General features: G+C 43.1%; 1 protein-coding gene across 4 annotated transcripts in view; it reads right to left on the bottom strand.

Moving 5' to 3' along the window:
- The window catches only part of LOC137380236 (transforming protein RhoA-like), a 51,050-nt gene extending 33,659 nt beyond the window's left edge, over window positions 1-17,391 (bottom strand). For 2 of the 4 annotated variants that reach the window (XM_068052072.1, XM_068052074.1), the window contains exon 1: window positions 17,147-17,391. The gene's annotated coding sequence lies outside the window, so the exon portion shown is untranslated. Of the gene's footprint in view, window positions 1-16,577; window positions 16,762-17,146 lie in introns of those variants that run through there. The other 2 variants (XM_068052073.1, XM_068052076.1) reach the window with 1 other exon arrangement.
- Window positions 17,392-17,646: the final 255 nt, after the last annotated feature.

The following is a 17,646-nucleotide window of genomic DNA, read 5'->3' as shown; positions in this document are numbered from 1 at the left end:
GTACCTATCATAACCTCTGCATCACCAACTCGTTCTTTCACACTAAACCCTGTCACCAGGTTTCATGGAGGCACCCAAGATCACGTCGTTGGCACCAGCTAGACCTCATTGTCACAAGGCGAGCCGCCTTAAACAGTGTTCAAATCACACGCAGCTTCCACAGTGCGGACTGCGACACCGACCACTCTCTGGTGTGCAGCAAGGTTAGACTCAGAACAAAGAAGTTGCATCATTCCAAGCAGAAGGGCCATCCGCGCATCAACACGAGCAGAATTTCTCACCCACAGCTGTTACAAAAATTTCTAAATTCACTTGTAACAGCCCTTCAAAACACTCCCACAGGGGATGCTGAGACCAAGTGGGCCCACATCAGAGACGCCATCTATGAGTCAGCTTTGACCACCTACGGCAAAAGTGCGAAGAGAAATGCAGACTGGTTTCAATCTCATAATGAAGAGCTGGAACCTGTCATAGCCGCTAAGCGCATTGCACTTTTGAACTACAAGAAAGCCCCCAGCGATTTAACATCCGCAGCACTTAAAGCAGCCAGAAGTACTGCACAAAGAACAGCTAGGCGTTGCGCAAACGACTACTGGCAACACCTATGCAGTCATATTCAGCTGGCCTCAGACACCGGAAACATCAGAGGAATGTATGATGGCATGAAGAGAGCTCTTGGGCCAACCATCAAGAAGATCACCCCCCTCAAATCTAAATCGGGGGACATAATCACTGACCAACGCAAACAGATGGACCGCTGGGTTGAGCACTACCTAGAACTGTACTCCAGGGAGAATGCTGTCACTGAGACTGCCCTCAATGCAGCCCAGCCTCTACCAGTCATGGATGAGCTGGACATACAGCCAACCAAATCGGAACTCAGTGATGCCATTGATTCCCTAGCCAGCGGAAAAGCCCCTGGGAAGGACAGCATTACCCCTGAAATAATCAAGAGTGCCAAGCCTGCTATACTCTCAGCACTACATGAACTGCTATGCCTGTGCTGGGACGAGGGAGCAGTACCCCAGGACATGCGCGATGCCAACATCATCACCCTCTATAAAAACAAAGGTGACCGCGGTGACTGCAACAACTACCGTGGAATCTCCCTGCTCAGCATAGTGGGGAAATTCTTTGCTCGAGTCGCTCTGAACAGGCTCCAGAAGCTGGCCGAGCGCGTCTACCCTGAGGCACAGTGTGGCTTTCGTGCAGAGAGATCGACTATTGACATGCTGTTCTCCCTTCGTCAGATACAGGAGAAATGCCGTGAACAACAGATGCCCCTCTACATTGCTTTCATTGATCTCACCAAAGCCTTTGACCTCGTCAGCAGACGTGGTCTCTTCAGACTACTGGAAAAGATCGGATGTCCACCAAAGCTACTAAGTATCATCACCTCATTCCATGACAATATGAAAGGCACAATTCAACATGGTGGCTCCTCATCAGAGCCCTTTCCTATCCTGAGTGGTGTGAAACAGGGCTGTGTTCTCGCACCCACACTTTTTGGGATTTTCTTCTCCCTGCTGCTTTCACATGCGTTCAAATCCTCTGAAGAAGGAATTTTCCTCCACACAAGATCAGGGGGCAGGTTGTTCAACCTTGCCCGTCTAAGAGCGAAGTCCAAAGTACGGAAAGTCCTCATCAGAGAACTCCTCTTTGCTGACGATGCTGCTTTAACATCTCACACTGAAGAATGCCTGCAGAGTCTCATCGACAGGTTTGCGTCTGCCTGCAATGAATTTGGCCTAACCATCAGCCTCAAGAAAACGAACATCATGGGGCAGGATGTCAGAAATGCTCCATCCATCAATATTGGCGACCACGCTCTGGAAGTGGTTCAAGAGTTCACCTACCTAGGCTCAACTATCACCAGTAACCTGTCTCTAGATGCAGAAATCAACAAGCGCATGGGTAAGGCTTCCACTGCTATGTCCAGACTGGCCAAGAGAGTGTGGGAAAATGGCGCACTGACACGGAACACAAAAGTCCGAGCGTATCAGGCCTGTGTCCTCAGTACCTTGCTCTACGGCAGCGAGGCCTGGACAACGTATGCCAGCCAAGAGCGACGTCTCAATTCATTCCATCTTCGCTGCCTTCGGAGAATACTTGGCATCAGGTGGCAGGACTATATCTCCAACACAGAAGTCCTTGAAGCGGCCAACACCCCCAGCTTATACACACTACTGAGTCAGCGGCGCTTGAGATGGCTTGGCCATGTGAGCCGCATGGAAGATGGCAGGATCCCCAAAGACACATTGTACAGCGAGCTCGCCACTGGTATCAGACCCACCGGCCGTCCATGTCTCCGTTATAAAGACGTCTGCAAACGCGACATGAAATCGTGTGACATTGATCACAAGTCGTGGGAGTCAGTTGCCAGCATTCGCCAGAGCTGGCGGGCAGCCATAAAGACAGGGCTAAATTGTGGCGAGTCGAAGAGACTTAGTAGTTGGCAGGAAAAAAGACAGAGGCGCAAGGGGAGAGCCAACTGTGCAACAGCCCCAACAAACAAATTTCTCTGCAGCACCTGTGGAAGAGCCTGTCACTCCAGAATTGGCCTTTATAGCCACTCCAGGCGCTGCTTCACAAACCACTGACCACCTCCAGGCGCGTATCCATTGTCTCTCGAGATAAGGAGGCCCAAAAGAAAAAAAGAGACAAGTTGATCCTAGATTAACTAATCAGTTTGGCAGAGAGGATAGCAAGGCTAGAGCTTAATATGATCCAGTCAGATCTGTCAACAGACAGTTGAGCCAGTTGGGTGCCACTTATGCTCAAGTCTTAGCCTCTTGGACTTCATGGAGAAAAGATATATATATTTTGAATGAGTATTTCAAAAGAGGAACAAGTGGAGAGGAATACTGATGCACATTGTTGTCTAGTAATCCAAACTATATAATTTTCTGCTTATCATCCAAATAAAATATATTAAAGAAGATTCCTTCCATCAGGACTCCATGTACTCAGAATAATCAAATCAGGACTGTACTTGCACACAACTCTTACCCATTCTGATTTTGAATATAGACAATCGGTACCGTAGTTGTTGGGACATGCTTCTCCAATAGAGCAGTGCAATGTACCTGTATTCGACAGCCTTTTTAATAGCTCATTCTGTGTTCCCAGTGCCAGAAAAATATTGTTTATTTGGCCTTTGTTTGAATTACTTTCCCTCCTTGACCCCATCCCACACCCCCTCCCATCCACTCCCCCACACTTTTTAGATTAGAGATACAGCACTGAAACAGGCCCTTCGGCCCACCGAGTCTGTGCCGAACATCAACCACCCATTTATACTAATCCTACACTAATCCCATATTCCTACCAAATATCCCCACCTGTCCCTACCACCTACCTATACTAGTGACAATTTATAATGGCCAATTTACCTATTAACCTGCAAGTCTTTTGGCTTGTGGGAGGAAACCGGAGCACCCGGAGAAAACCCAGACACAGGGAGAACTTGCAAACTCCACACAGGCAGTACCCGGAATCGAACCCGGGTCCCTGCTTAGTTTAAAAATAAATTTTAAGCCACATTTTACTTCATTTTAGTTTTTTTGCTGCATGATTTGTGGTAAAACAAGCAGATTCTGGGTTCGTTTTTATGCTCATATTCATCAAAACTGTGCGTTTGTCCAATTTCCTTCTTACAATGTTTCTTAGAAGTTGCAATATGGATGGTTTGCATTTCTGTCACCCAGAGATTTTTTTTCTCTTCCAGCCTACAAAGACCCACAATGTTGACATCAGGTCTATGGAGTGACAACCTTGAATTAAAAGAACTCATAGCACAATAAAACTTTTCATTTATTGCATTCTTCCGAAAAACAATAGCAACCTTGTTCAGGGATGGAAATTATCCCAGAAATTTGATAATCAAAAAACCATTATACAGTTTTGAAATGTTGAACAGTTCTAGTTTGTGAGAAACTGAGTGTGGCCCCAAGACAAAAAAATTAATTTTTGGCTTGTACTGGAGAATTTCTATTGCAGTCAAAAGTAAACCAACCAGGTTTCTGACTTTGTTAAAATCAAGCAATCCCAAACATGATTTTGGGGGGAAATGAATGGAGTTTTGAACTTCAGAGGAAAGGAAAGTTTAAAGAATTTGGATGACTATTTCTGTTTTGGGGGTTGATTATAAACAATCTGAGTTGGAGACTTTTGTTCAAGTTCATATGTCAAACTCATGCTGACAAGAGAGCAACCTGCAGGTATATTTTGGTGAACAGCACCCATAACCCAATTTAAGTCACATTAGAAACAGAGTAAACAATAAAGATGGCCAAAAGGAAAACCAGCTAACTTCAGTTAGATGACAGAGGACTTATGACAAATTAACTGATTGGAAAATGGCAAATGAAACAGCAGACTAGCTAAGAGATATTTAAATATGAAATGGATGAAGTATAGGTTAAATACATCCAGACTAGGAGTAAAAAGCGGTGTCAAAGGCTGGACTTTAGTGGATAGAGGTTGGTACAAAATGAGTTTTTTTTCCCCAAAGTGAGGTATGCAAAAAAAGGACTTGCATTAAATTAGTTCAAAGGGTAGATAACTAGTAGATGCAGTGAAATACCATATTTTGGATAAAAGAATAAAAGTATACATTAAATGGTAAAATTCTCAACAGAAGAAAGGGATCTAAGGATGCAAATACAGAGATCTTTAAAGGTTTGACTGCAGGCGAAGACAACAAAGAAGGGCAAATGTGCTTCAGGATTTTAAACATAGGGGTACTCAATAAGAAAGTAATGCTGAACTTGTGCAGGTTATCGGTTAGGTCACTGTTGGAATACTGCATGCAGTTGTGGGAGCCATGGGAAAGGCATAATGAATTTCCATTAGAATGATTACGACAAACAGAGGTTATCATTCGGAAGAACCACTTGAAAATTGGGCTTTTCTCACGGAAAGGTTAACAATGGACTTAATAGTGGTTTTCAAAATTACGAAACATTTTGAGTGGGTAAACAGTGAAAGGTTACTTCTGCTGGTTGATGAACTTGAATATGGGGCATAATCTGAGGATCCTCACTAGAAGATTGAGGTAAATTATAATTAACACCCCCTCGTCCCCAGAGGGTCATTAGGGCTTGGAATGCTTCATCGGAAGGCAGACACTGTCACTGAAATTGAAACTGTATAGGTATTTGAAAACAAAAACTGTAAAAGGATACAGGCAAATGGGATTACAGTGCTAGCTGTTCAACTAAATACTAAGAGAGGCACGATGGGATGAATAGCCTCCTTCGCTGCCCCACTTGTATACTTCGAGATCATAAGCATGCTTTAAAAATAACTTTGCTTACATTTCTTTTAAAAATGTAGGGCACTCCCATTCCAAATGGGACATCTAGCCTGCTTAAAACAATTAGCCTGTTTTTCTGGAGTATTTCAGTACAAACAGTAGAGAAATAGATGCATATCCAGAGTCCAGGGAATTACAATACAGATTAGCACAGCATCATTAAAGGAAACTACTGCATAGACTGCCTCTCTGACAGGTATAATGTGATGAGAATCTATATTGAAACTAGTCACAAAACTATCACAATGACACCAACAAAGTTCTTCTGGCTGCTGCTCCTCACCAATTTTAAGCACAACTGTTCTATAAAACCAACTTAGGTTGTCCATAGGACTTCAATCAGCAAAATTATTTATTTTAGATATTTTCACACTGCATTCATGAACTGTGAAAAGCAGCAGTCATAGAGTTATACAGCACAGAAACAGGCCCTTCAGCCCACTGTGTCCACGCCGGCCATCAAGCCTATCTAGTCTAATCCCATTTTCTAGCACTTGGCCCGTAGCCTTGTATGCTACTGCATTTCAAGTGCTCATCTAAATACTTCTTAAATGTTGTGAGGGTTCCTGCCTCTACCACCCCTTCAGGCACAATGTTCCAGATTCCAACCACCCTCTGGGTGAAAAAAAATTTCCTCATATGCCCCTGCCCCTTACCTCAAATTTTTGCCCCCCGGTTACTGACACCTCCGCTAAGGGAAAAAGTTTCTTCCTATCTATGCCCCTCATAAATTTGTATACCTCAATCAGGTCCCCCCTCAGCCTTCTCTGCTCTAAGGAAAACAACCCTAGCCTATCAGTACAACTACAGATTTTGGGGGAACCAGTGGATATGGCGTATTTGGATTTTCTGAAGGCTTTCAATAAAGTCCCACACAGGAGGTTAGTAAGCAAATTTAGAGCACCTGAGATTGGGACTAATATACTGGCATGGATTGAGAATTGGTTAATGGACAGAAAACGGAGAGTAAGAATAAACAGGTCATTCTCAGGTTGGCAGACTGGGACTAATAGAGTACCACAAGGATCAGTGCTTTGGCTCCAGCTATTCACAATCTACATCAATGATTTGGATGTGGGAACCAAATGTAATATTTCCAAACTTGCTGATGACACAAAACTAGGTGGGAATGTAAGTTGTGAGGAGGGTGCAAGGAGGCTTCAAGGGGATTTAGTCAAGCTAAGTGAGTGGGCAAGAACATGGCTCATAGAATATAATGTGGAAAAATGTGAAGTTATCCACTTTGGTAGGAACAGAGGTGCAGAGTATTTCTTAAATGGTGAGAGACTGGGAAGTGCTGATGTCCAAAGGGACCTGAGTGTCCTTGTTCATAAGTCACTGAAAGCTAACATGCAGGTGCAGCAAGCAATTAAGGCGGCAAATAGTTTGTTGGTCTTTGTTGCAAGAGGATTTGAGTACAGGAGTAAAGACATCTTGCTGCAATTGTATGCAGCCTTGGTAAGATCGCACCAAGAGCAGTGTGTACAGTTTTGGTCTCCTTACCCTAGGAAGGATACACTTGCCATAGAGGGAGTGCAACAAAGGTTCAGAAGACTGATCCCTGGGATGGTGGGATTGTCCAATGAGGAGGAATTGAGGAGACTGAGCCTATATTCTCTTGAGTTTAGAAGAATGTGAGGTGATCTCATTGAGGCATACAAAATTCGTACAGGGCTCAACAGTGTATCTGCAGGAAAGATGTTTCTCCTGGCTGGGAGGTCTAGCACCAGGGGACAGAGTCTCAGAACATGAGGTAGGCCATTTAGGACTGAGATGAGGAGGAATTTCTTCACTCTAGAGGATGGTGAATGTTTGGAATTCTCTACCTCAGAGGGCTGTGGAGGCTCAGTCATAGAGTATATTCAAGACAGAGATTGAATGGCCATCTTCTACACTGTAAGAATTCTGTGATTCAGTGATAGATAGTAAAGATATCAAGGACTATGGGGACAGTGCAGGAAAATGGTGTTGAGGTAGATCAGCCATGATCAAATTGAATGGCAGAGCAGATTTGAGGGGCTGAACAGCATACTCCTGCTCCTATTTCCAAACTTGGGTTGTGCCTTTAAGCTACACAACTCTAGGGTGAAGTACTGGTTTGTCCATTTTTGAATTCCCTCCAATCAGGTTTCTGCCCCTGCCACAGTACCGAAACAACTCTGATCAAAGTCACAAATGAACACAAGAGAGTAAGAAATAGGAGCAAGAGTAGGCCATTCGGCCCATCGACCCTGTTCCACCATTTAATAAGATCATGACTGATCTGACTGTGGCCTTAACTCCACTTTCCTTCCTACCTGCCTGTTCCACCCCACCCCCCCACCCCACGCATAACCCTCGATTGCCTTGTAATTAAAAATGTGTCTAATTCAACCTCGAATATATTCAATGACCCAGCCTCGACTGCTCGCAGGGCGAAGAGAATGCCAAACACTAATAACCCTCCGAGAGAAGAAATTGCTCCTCAACTCTGTCTTAAAAGGGAGACCCCTTATTTTAAAACTGTGCCCCTAGTTCTAGATTCCCCTACGAGGGGAAATATATTCTCAGTATCTATCCTGTCAAGCCCTCTCAGAATCTTATGTTTCAAAAAGATCACCTCTCATTCTTCTAAACTCCTATGAGTATAGGCTCAACCTTTCCTCATAAGACAACCCCTTCATCCCAGGAATCAGCCTAGTGAACCATGTCTGAGCTGCTCCCAATGCAAGTATATCCCTCCTTAAGTAAGGAGACCAGAACTGTACGCAGCAGTACTCTCGGTACAGTCTACTAGCTGCACCTGCATGCTGACTTTTTGCGATTCGTGCACAAGGACACCCAGATCCCTCTGTAATGCACATTCGACAGTCTCTCTCCGTGTAAATAATATTCTGCTTTTCTCATCTGTCTACCAAAGTAGACAACCTCAGATTTTCCCACATTATACTCCATCTGCCAAATTTTTGCCCACTCACTTAACCCATCTATATCTCTTTTCAGACACACTGTGTCCTCCTCACAACTTGCTTTCCTACCTATCTTTGTATCATCTGTAAGTTTGGCTATAGTTCACTGGGTCCCTTCATCAAGTCATTAATATAGATTGTAAATAGTTGAGACCCCAGCACTGATCCCTATGGCATTCCACTAGTTACAATTTGCCAATCTGAAAATGCCCCATTTATCCCAGCTTTTTGTTTCGTGTTAGCCAATCCTCTATCCATGCTAATATATTGCCCCAAACGCCATGAGCTCTTATCTTCTTAGTAACTTTTTATTTATTTATTCAGAGATACAGCACTGAAACTGGCCCTTCGGCCCACCAAGTCTGTGCCAACCATCAACCACCCATTTATACTAATCCTACATTAATTCCATTACCCTCTCACATCCCCACCTTCCCTCAATTCCCCTACCACCTACCTATACTAGGGGCAATTTATAATGGCCAATTTACCTATCAACCTGCAAATCTTTGGCTGTGGGAGGAAACCAGAGCACCCGGCGATTTTATGTGACATCTTATTTTCCCAGTCCACTTTAGCCAACCCTTCTACATACCCTTGTAATTGCCTTTTTTAAAGTTTAAGACACTAGTTTCAGACTCAAACGTCTCACCCTCAAACTGAATGTGAAATTCGATCAGTTATGATCACTTTTGCCTTGAGGATCCTTTACATTTTTTTGTTTGTTTGTGGGATATGGGCATCACCGGTTAGGCCAGCACTTATTTCCATCCCTAATTGCCCTTGAACTGAGTGGTTTGCTAGGCTATTTCAGAGGACATTTAAGAGTTAACTACATTGCTGTGGGTCTGGAGTCACATGTAGGCTGGACAAGGTAAGGACAGCAGATTTCCTTCCCTAAAAAAGGACATTAGTGAACCAGATGGGTTTTCTCAACAATCGACAGTGGTTTCATGGTCACCATTAGATTAGCTTTTTAATTCCAGATTTATTAATTAAATTCAAATTTCACCATCTGCCATGGTGGGACTCGAGCCCCTGTTCCCAGAGGGTTACTAGTCCAGTGACATCACAGGGAGGCAGTGGCATAGCAGTAATGTCATTTATTAATCCTGTCTCATTGCACATTGCCAGGTCTAAAATAGCCTGCTCCCAGGTTGGTTCCAAAACATACTGTTCTAAGAAACTGTCCCTAATACACTCAATGAACTCATCCTCCAGGCTACCTTTGCCAACTTGATTAGTTCAATCTATAAGAAGGTTAAAATTGCCCACAATTATTGCAGCACCTTTCCTACAAGCCCCCATTATTTCTTGATTTATATTCTGTCCTACAGTGTAGCTACTGTTAAGGGGGCCTATAAACTACTCCCACCAGTGACTTCTTTCTTTCCTTTGCTATTTCTTCTCTCCACCCAAACTGATTCTTTAACTTGATCTTCCAAGCCACACTTTCTCTCACAACTGTACTGATCTCATCCTTTATTAACAAAGCTAGCCTACGATGGACTGAAGGGCCTGTTTCTATGCTGTATGACTCTATGACACCTCCTTTTCCTTTCTTCCTATCCTTCCAAAATGTCAAATACCCTTGAATATTTAGCCTTGGTCACATTCTCCATAATGGCCATCATACCATACCCATTTATTTCTACTTGTGCTATGAACTCATCCATCATGTTACGAAAGCTGTGTGCATTCAGATAAAGAGCCTTAAATTCTGTCTTTTTACCATTTTTTCCAACTCTGACCTTATTTGCTGGTGCGTTCTTATGTTTATGCGCTGTCCCTTCCTGTCGCACTCTGGTTATTACCCACATTGCTACCTTGCATATTGCCTTGTTCTTTCTCATGAACTTTCTAAATTTCCCCTCCCCTGAACCCTCCACCCCACTATTTAGTTTAAAGCCCTCTCTACAGCCCCAGTTATACGATTCGGCATGATACCAGTCCCAGCACAGTTCAGGTGAAGGCCATCCCAATGATACAGCTCCCTCTTTCTCCAGTATTAGTGCAAATGCCCCATGAATCAAAACCCATTTCTCCCACACCAATCTTTGAACCATGCATTCAACCCTCTGATCTTATTTACCCTATGCCAATTTGCTTGTGGCTCAGGTAGGGAACCAGAGATTATCTTTGTGGTTCTGCTTTTTAATTTAGCCCCTAGCTGCTCATACTCCCTCAGCAGAATTTCTTTCTTAGTCCGAACTATGTCGTTGGTACTCACATGGACCACGACAACTAGATCCTTCCTCTCCCACTCCAAGTTCCTTTCCATCCCCGAGTAGATGCCCTTAACACTGGCACCAGGTAGGCAACACAGCCTTCGGGACTCACGCTCTCGACTGCAGAGAACTGGGCGGCACAGTGGCGCAGTGGTTAGCACCGCAGCCTCACAGCTCCAGGGACCCGGGTTCGATTCCGGGTACTGCCTGTGTGGAGTTTGCAAGTTCTCCCTGTGTCTGCGTGGGTTTTCTCCGGGTGCTCCGGTTTCCTCCCACAAGCCAAAAGACTTGCAGGTTGATAGGTAAATTGGCCATTATAAATTGTCACTAGTATAGGTAGGTGGTAGGGAAATATAGGGACAGGTGGGGATGTTTGGTAGGAATATGGGATTAGTGTAGGATTAGTATAAATGGGTGGTTGATGTTCGGCACAGACTCGGTGGGCCGAAGGGCCTGTTTCGGTGCTGTATCTCTAATCTAATCTAATCTAAACATTATCTATTCCTCTAACTATACTCTCACTACTACTACTACTACACTCCTTTCTACTCCCCTCATTTGAATGGCCCCCAGCACTACAGTGCTGTGTTCAGTTTGCTCATCCACCCTGCAACCCCTGCTCTCATCCAAGCTGCATCCTATGTGACTGTGACAAAGGTAAACTTTCCCTCCTTGTCCTTCCCAACCTATGTGCAGCCTTTGACAGGGTTGCCCACACCATCCTCCAACACGTCTCGACTGTCGTCTGCCGGGTGGAACTGTTCGCACCTAGTTCCATTCTTATCTATCTAATCGGAGCCAGAGAATCTCTTGTAATGGCCTCACTTCCTGCTCCTGCACCGTTACATTTGGTGTCCAAGATCTATCCTTGGCCCCCTCCTATTTCTGTCTACATGCTGCCCCTCAGGATCATCACCCAAAAGCACAGGATTAGTTTTAACATGTATGCTGATGACACCCAGCTCTACCTCACCACCACTTCTCTCGACTTCTTCACTATTGTCAAATTATCAGAGTGCTTATCCGACATCCAGGACTGGAAGAACAGAAATTTCCTGTAATTAAATATTGGGAAGACTGAAGCCATTGTTTTCGGTCCCTGCAACAAACTCCGTTCCCTAGCTACCGCCTCTGTCCCTCTCCTTGGCAACAGTCTGTGATTAAGCCAGTCTGTTTGCAACACTGGTGTCACATCTGGCCCCGAGATGAGCTTCCAACCACATATTTGCAACATTACCAAGACCGCCAATTTCCACCTCCATAACATCACCCGACTTCATCGGTCTCAGCTCATCTGCTGTTGAAAGCCTCATTCATGCCTTTGTTCCCTCCAGACTTGACTATTCCAATGCACTCGTAGCTGGTCTCCTGCAGTCTACTCTTCGTAAACTTGAGGTCATCCAAAACTCTGCTGCACGTGTCTTAACTCACACCAAGTCCCGGTCCCTTATCACCCGTGCTCAATGACCAACATTGGCTCCCGGTCAAGCAATGTCGATTTAAAAACTCTCATCCTTGTCCTCAAATCCCTCCATGGCCACCCTATCTCTATAAGCTCCTCCAGCCCCACAATCCTCCAAGATATCTGCACTCCTCTAATTCTGGCTTCTTGAGCATCCCTGATTTTAATCGCACCACCTTTGGTGGCTGTGTCTTCAGTTGCCTAGGCCCCAAGCTCTGGAATACCCTCCCTACACCTCTCCAGCTCACTTTCCTCCTTTAATACACTCCTTAAAACCTACCCTTTGACCAAGCTTTTGGTCATCTTTTTTTTCTTTCATGGGATGTGGGCATCACTGGCAAGGCCAGCATTTGGTGCACATCCCTAATTGCCCTTGACAACTGAGTGGCTTGCTAGGCCATTTCAGAAGGCAGTTAAGAGTCAACTACATTGCTGTGGGTCTGGAGTCACATATAGATCAGACCAGGTAAGAATGGCAGATTTCCTTCACTGAAGGACATTAGTGAACCAGGTGGGTTTTTACGACAATCGATAGCAATGGTGCCGTGAAACTCAGACAAGTTTTCAATTTCAGATTTTTATTAGTTAATTGAATTTAAATTCCACCAACTGCCGTGGTGGGATTTGAACCAGTGTCCCCAGGGCATTAGCCTGGGCCTCTGGATTTCTAGCTGCTATCTCCTTTTGTGGCTCGGTGTCATTCTTTGTTAATATCTCCCTTTGTTGCTCAGTGTCCTGCTTTGTTTATAATGCTCCTGTGAAGTGTCTTGGGATGTTTTATTACGTTAAAGGCGCTATATAAATGCAAGTCGTTTTGTTGTTGTTGTAAAGGTCTGTCAATTCTCGTGGCAGTGTGGGAATAGCTTGAAGTAAATCAAGAACATCACACATGAAAGCCTATTCGATCAATTGTGATTTTTACTTGTTGTGTATTGGTACTTATATCCCATGCCTACTGAGAATATTTTTTGAAATTCATTTGCGGGACGTGGACATTACCAGTAAGGCCAGCATTTATTGCCCATCCTGATATAAGTGAGTGGCTTATTAGACCATTTCAGAGGGCAGTTAAGAGTCAACCACATTGTTGTGGGTCTGGAGTTAAATATCGGCCTGACCCAGTCAGGATGGCAGATTTCCTTCACTGAAGGACTTCAGTGAACCAGATGGGTTTTTATGACAATCTGGTAGTCTCATGATCATCATTACCATGACTAGCTTTTTATTCCAGATTTATTTTATTAACTGAATTTTAATTCCCTAGCTGCCATGATGGGATTTGAAAACTCATCTCTGGATCATTAGTCCAGGCCTCTGGATTACCAGTCCAGTAACATAACCAGAATGCACCATACCCCAGAATATTGCTTTTTTTTTTAAAATAATAAAAACAGAAAGTACTGGAAATACTCAGCAAGTCTGGCAGCATCTGGAGAGAGAAGCAGAGTTAAAGTTTCAGGGCTGTGACCTTTCATCAGAATGGATTAAAGAACACAGACCTGAAACATTAACTCTGCTTCTCTCTCCACAGATGTTGCCAGATCTGCTGAGTACTTCCAGCACTTTGTTTTTATTTCAGATTTCCAGCATCTGCAGTATTTTGATTTTATTTTATTGCTTTTTTTATTCTTTCATGGGATGTGAGCATCGCTGGCAAGGCCAGCGTTTGTTGCCCATCCCTAACAGCCCTCGAGAAGGTGGTGATGAGCTACCATCTTGAACTGCTGCAGTCCATGTTAGTTATGATACACCCACAGTGCTGTTGGAAAGGGAGTTCCAGGTTTTTGACCCAGTGACTGTAAAGGAACGGCAATATAATTCCAACTCAGTATGGTTTATGACTTGGAGCATCTGCTGCCCTTGTCCATCCATGTGGTAGAGGTCGGGGTTTGGAAAGTGCCAAAGGAGGCCAGGAAAGTTGCTGCATAGTTGCTATTGCACAGATTAGTAGGCAATTGTGTGCACTTCCCAGAACTAAGGCACAATAATGAGGCCCCTTTCACAAGGGAATTGTTGTACTCCAGGGTGCTGGTTAAACATTAGCTTTAGCCAAGTTAATCCAGTTTTAAAACTGGACATTGATAAGTATATGGGCTCTGGAATTCCTCACTTGACATATATCTGGTTATCCACTTAAAATAATTTTATACAGTGCCTTATACATATGCAAATATTCCAAAGAGCTTCACGGAAGTGTAACCTGCAGGGCACAAGTCAAGAGTGTGATGGAATACTCTCCACTTGCCTGGATGAGTGCAGCTCTAACACTCAAGAAGTTCAACACTATCCAGGACAAAGTAGTGTGCTTGATTGGCACCCCATCCACCACCTTAAACATTCACCAGTGCACCACTGCTGCAGTATGTACCATCTATAGGATACTTGGCAGCACGTCCCAAATGTCCTCTAATGCCTAGAAGGACAAGGGGAGCAGGAACATAGGATTGAAGCTACCTCCATGATCCCCCCCAGGTCACACACTATCGTGACTTAGAAGCATAGCACTGTTTCTTCATTGTCCCTAGGTCAAAATCCTACAACACTCTACCTAATAGCACAATGGAGTACCTTCACCACACAAACTGCAGCAGTTCAAGGCTGTGGTGCACCACCGTCTCCAGGGTAACAAGTGCTGGCCTTGCTAGCGATGCCAACATTCCATGAATGAATTAAAAAAGTGACAAATTGTCACTGAGCCAAAGCAGGAAATATTAGGAGGGATGACTAAAAGTTTGGTCATACATTTTTCTGTCTATCACGAGAAGGATCAATGGAATTCCTTTTTCTCCAACCATTTCCCTTCTTTAGTCTCTCACCATTTTCTTCACCAGAACAACCATGTAATATACATCCAAAGTTTGACTGGAAGGTACATGAACACCGAATGTGGTAACTGGCTCAGAGCTCTTGCAGTAAACCATTTTGAAACTTTCTTCCACTGCTACAGGCATTGACTTCTTACCAGAGTACAGTTGTATATCACCAGATGCCATCAAAATATGACACTCAAATGTCCATTACTCATTCAAGTGTGGGCCTTGACTACAGGCATTAGCAGGCTATCAACATGCACACCTAGAAGGATTCTCTACATGACCATTAGATGTTCTCCCTTCCCTGATCCAGATGCACTGCAGCCAATTTGACATGTCCCAGTTGTATTAGCCAACTCAAAGACAGGGGAACAAACCAAGGATCTTCCCAGTCTCAAGACAGTTACCATCTCTGAGCAATCAGGGAAGCCCTCCAAAAAAAATAAAGTTGTTTTAGGTCATATATTCTGACATTTACAGGAGGTCAGGTTTGTTCAAAATTTTGCCACATAAATAGTTTTGGTGAAATTCACTGCAACTAGTACGTCAGGCCTGACTGGTTAAGTGTCAGGGTACTATGTAACAATAGATTTTGCAATGCTGGATGACAGACTACATTTTAATCTGATAATTTTTAAAAAACGTTGGAAAATCAGTAAAAATAATCCAGTTCAAATAAAACTGAAAACATTTACAAAATTTATGTAGGCAAGAAATTGTGCTTTATGCTGTCCCAATAGGGTCAGAACCAGTTCCCCTTTTTTTTTTGCGTATGGGAAACAATAAAAGCTTCCTTCATTGAGAAAATGCCATCCCCAGAGATGTGCAGTTAGCCAAGACATCAGTTGTTTTGGGATGCATCTCCTGGGCTTTATTTTTTTTCTTCCTTCTGTTGATTTATAAACTATAAAAATCTTTCCATTTGTGTCATGCAAAAAGGTCAACGTGGCTTGAAAACAGAAAAGCCGCCACAGCCATTTCAAAACATATTCACAGACTGCAGCTGGGAAATAACATTAATACAGCTTTAGTTACTCAAAATCGAGAGGAAAAAAAATAGGGAAATGACACCATGTCCGAGTACATTAACATTTCACTTTTATTGGGGACCTTATATGCATCTTTTTAAAAGGAGACCCATGATGAAATTAACACAGACCAAATACAACAAATGCTAGACGTATTTTAACAACTATTCTAATCAGGGCAACATTTTACACAAAAAAGGACGAAGAAAAATCAAAACTTTCTACACCCCCCCCCCCCCCCAACCCCATTTTAAAAAGTCGAAAAAAATCTCAACAAAAATATGGCCAATGTGCCAAAAAAAGACAAGACACTGAAGCCAAAGAAAATCTAAATTTAGGGCGGTTGCCATTTTAAAATAGATTACCTCATTTTAGATATGCTGATATTTCCGTTTTTTAAAAATATATAAAAAAACGTTGATTGTACATTTTAAGTACAACCAACCCCAACAGACGTGCAAAGCGCGTTAGCAATTCAGACACCTTGTAACGCTTTTACAATTTCAAAAATAAAACCCTTCGAGGTTTAAAAAAAAAATCCCCTCATAAAACATGCAAACACAAAGGCTTCGGATTTGTATTGTTTCCCCTAAAAGAAAACCATGACCATCTACAATTTTTTTTTTGGCCTCAATTGGGACATTTCAGAATTCCCAGTCTAAAGCAAAAAAATAAGGCAGGAATCAATTCGACTTAAAAGCATTAACAAAAAAACACCACAACAAAATAAAAAGTTAATAAGAAACTTCTCCCTCCCCAATTAGGAAAAAGCAATACTGACCTGTAAACACCAACTTTATACTTGAAAAAAAGGGAAGGTGATGGGGGCTGTTAATTAACCTTTTTTTTAAAAAAAAAATCTCCGTTAATTTTTTAATATATTATTTTTAAATTCTATGAAGATCAGAGTGCTCCCTCACCACCACCCTTCAAGATGCTCATACTTTCCTTGGGTTGGGTCAAACCCCCAAAAAACTCCTCCAAACACAAGATGGCGGCCGTCAGCAACAGATGATTAAAAAGAGGAAAAAAATGAGGTAAAAAAAACAGTGAAATCCAACCCAAGACATCAAGAGACTAACACACCAGACACGCACAATATATCAAGCGTAAGAATCTAAAATATATAATTAAAATAAACTGCTTTCCCCCCCTCCCCCTTCTTCACAATCCTGTCAATTGAGGACAAAAACATGTCCTGTCAGAACCAATTCTTGTTAAAGAGAAAAGTCCCCCCTCTCCAAAAAAAAAAGGGAGCGATAAAAGAGGCTTTTTAAAATCAATTTCTATTTCTAAGAAAGGTCGAAGGATCTCCCCAATTTGAGGTAAGGTTGATAGAAAGGGACTTACCGACAAGGTTTTTATTTCTTTGCCTGTGTGTGTGTGTGTGGACAGGTTTTGTTGTCCTTTTCTCTCTCTCTCTCTCTCTTGCGCCGCTTCCTTTTTTTTCTCAACCAGCCCAAGCTCAGACAACGCGCCCTCCAGATCAACGTGGCCACGCCTGAGGGGGTGGCAGCCACAATTCAAAGCAATGCAGGCTGCCCCCTCTCCAAAGACGAGCTTCTACTACCTCGGCAAGCTGGTAATGAATCATGTGAAAGACCTGAAGAGGGAGAGAGAGAAAGAATTTTAGCTTTAGGGTGGGGATTAGTGTGTGTTCTTCAAATTATGATTGTTCTTGTTAGGGCTTTGGTACTGCACTGGTTAACACATTTACAGAAAAAATTCCTCAGTGCCTGCTTTAATGACTGGGTTGCCATAAATCACAAAAGCAATTTTATGCGGATGCATTAATCACTAAAATGCTACCAGAAGAAATTAACCCCCTCAGTTGTTAAAATGAATTCTGT

This window comes from Heterodontus francisci, chromosome 19 (genome assembly GCF_036365525.1).
Source record: "Heterodontus francisci isolate sHetFra1 chromosome 19, sHetFra1.hap1, whole genome shotgun sequence".
NCBI classification, from domain to species: Eukaryota; Metazoa; Chordata; class Chondrichthyes; order Heterodontiformes; family Heterodontidae; genus Heterodontus; species Heterodontus francisci.
The sequence above is the reverse complement of the archived record's forward strand: the minus strand, read 5'-3'. Positions and strand labels throughout refer to the sequence as shown.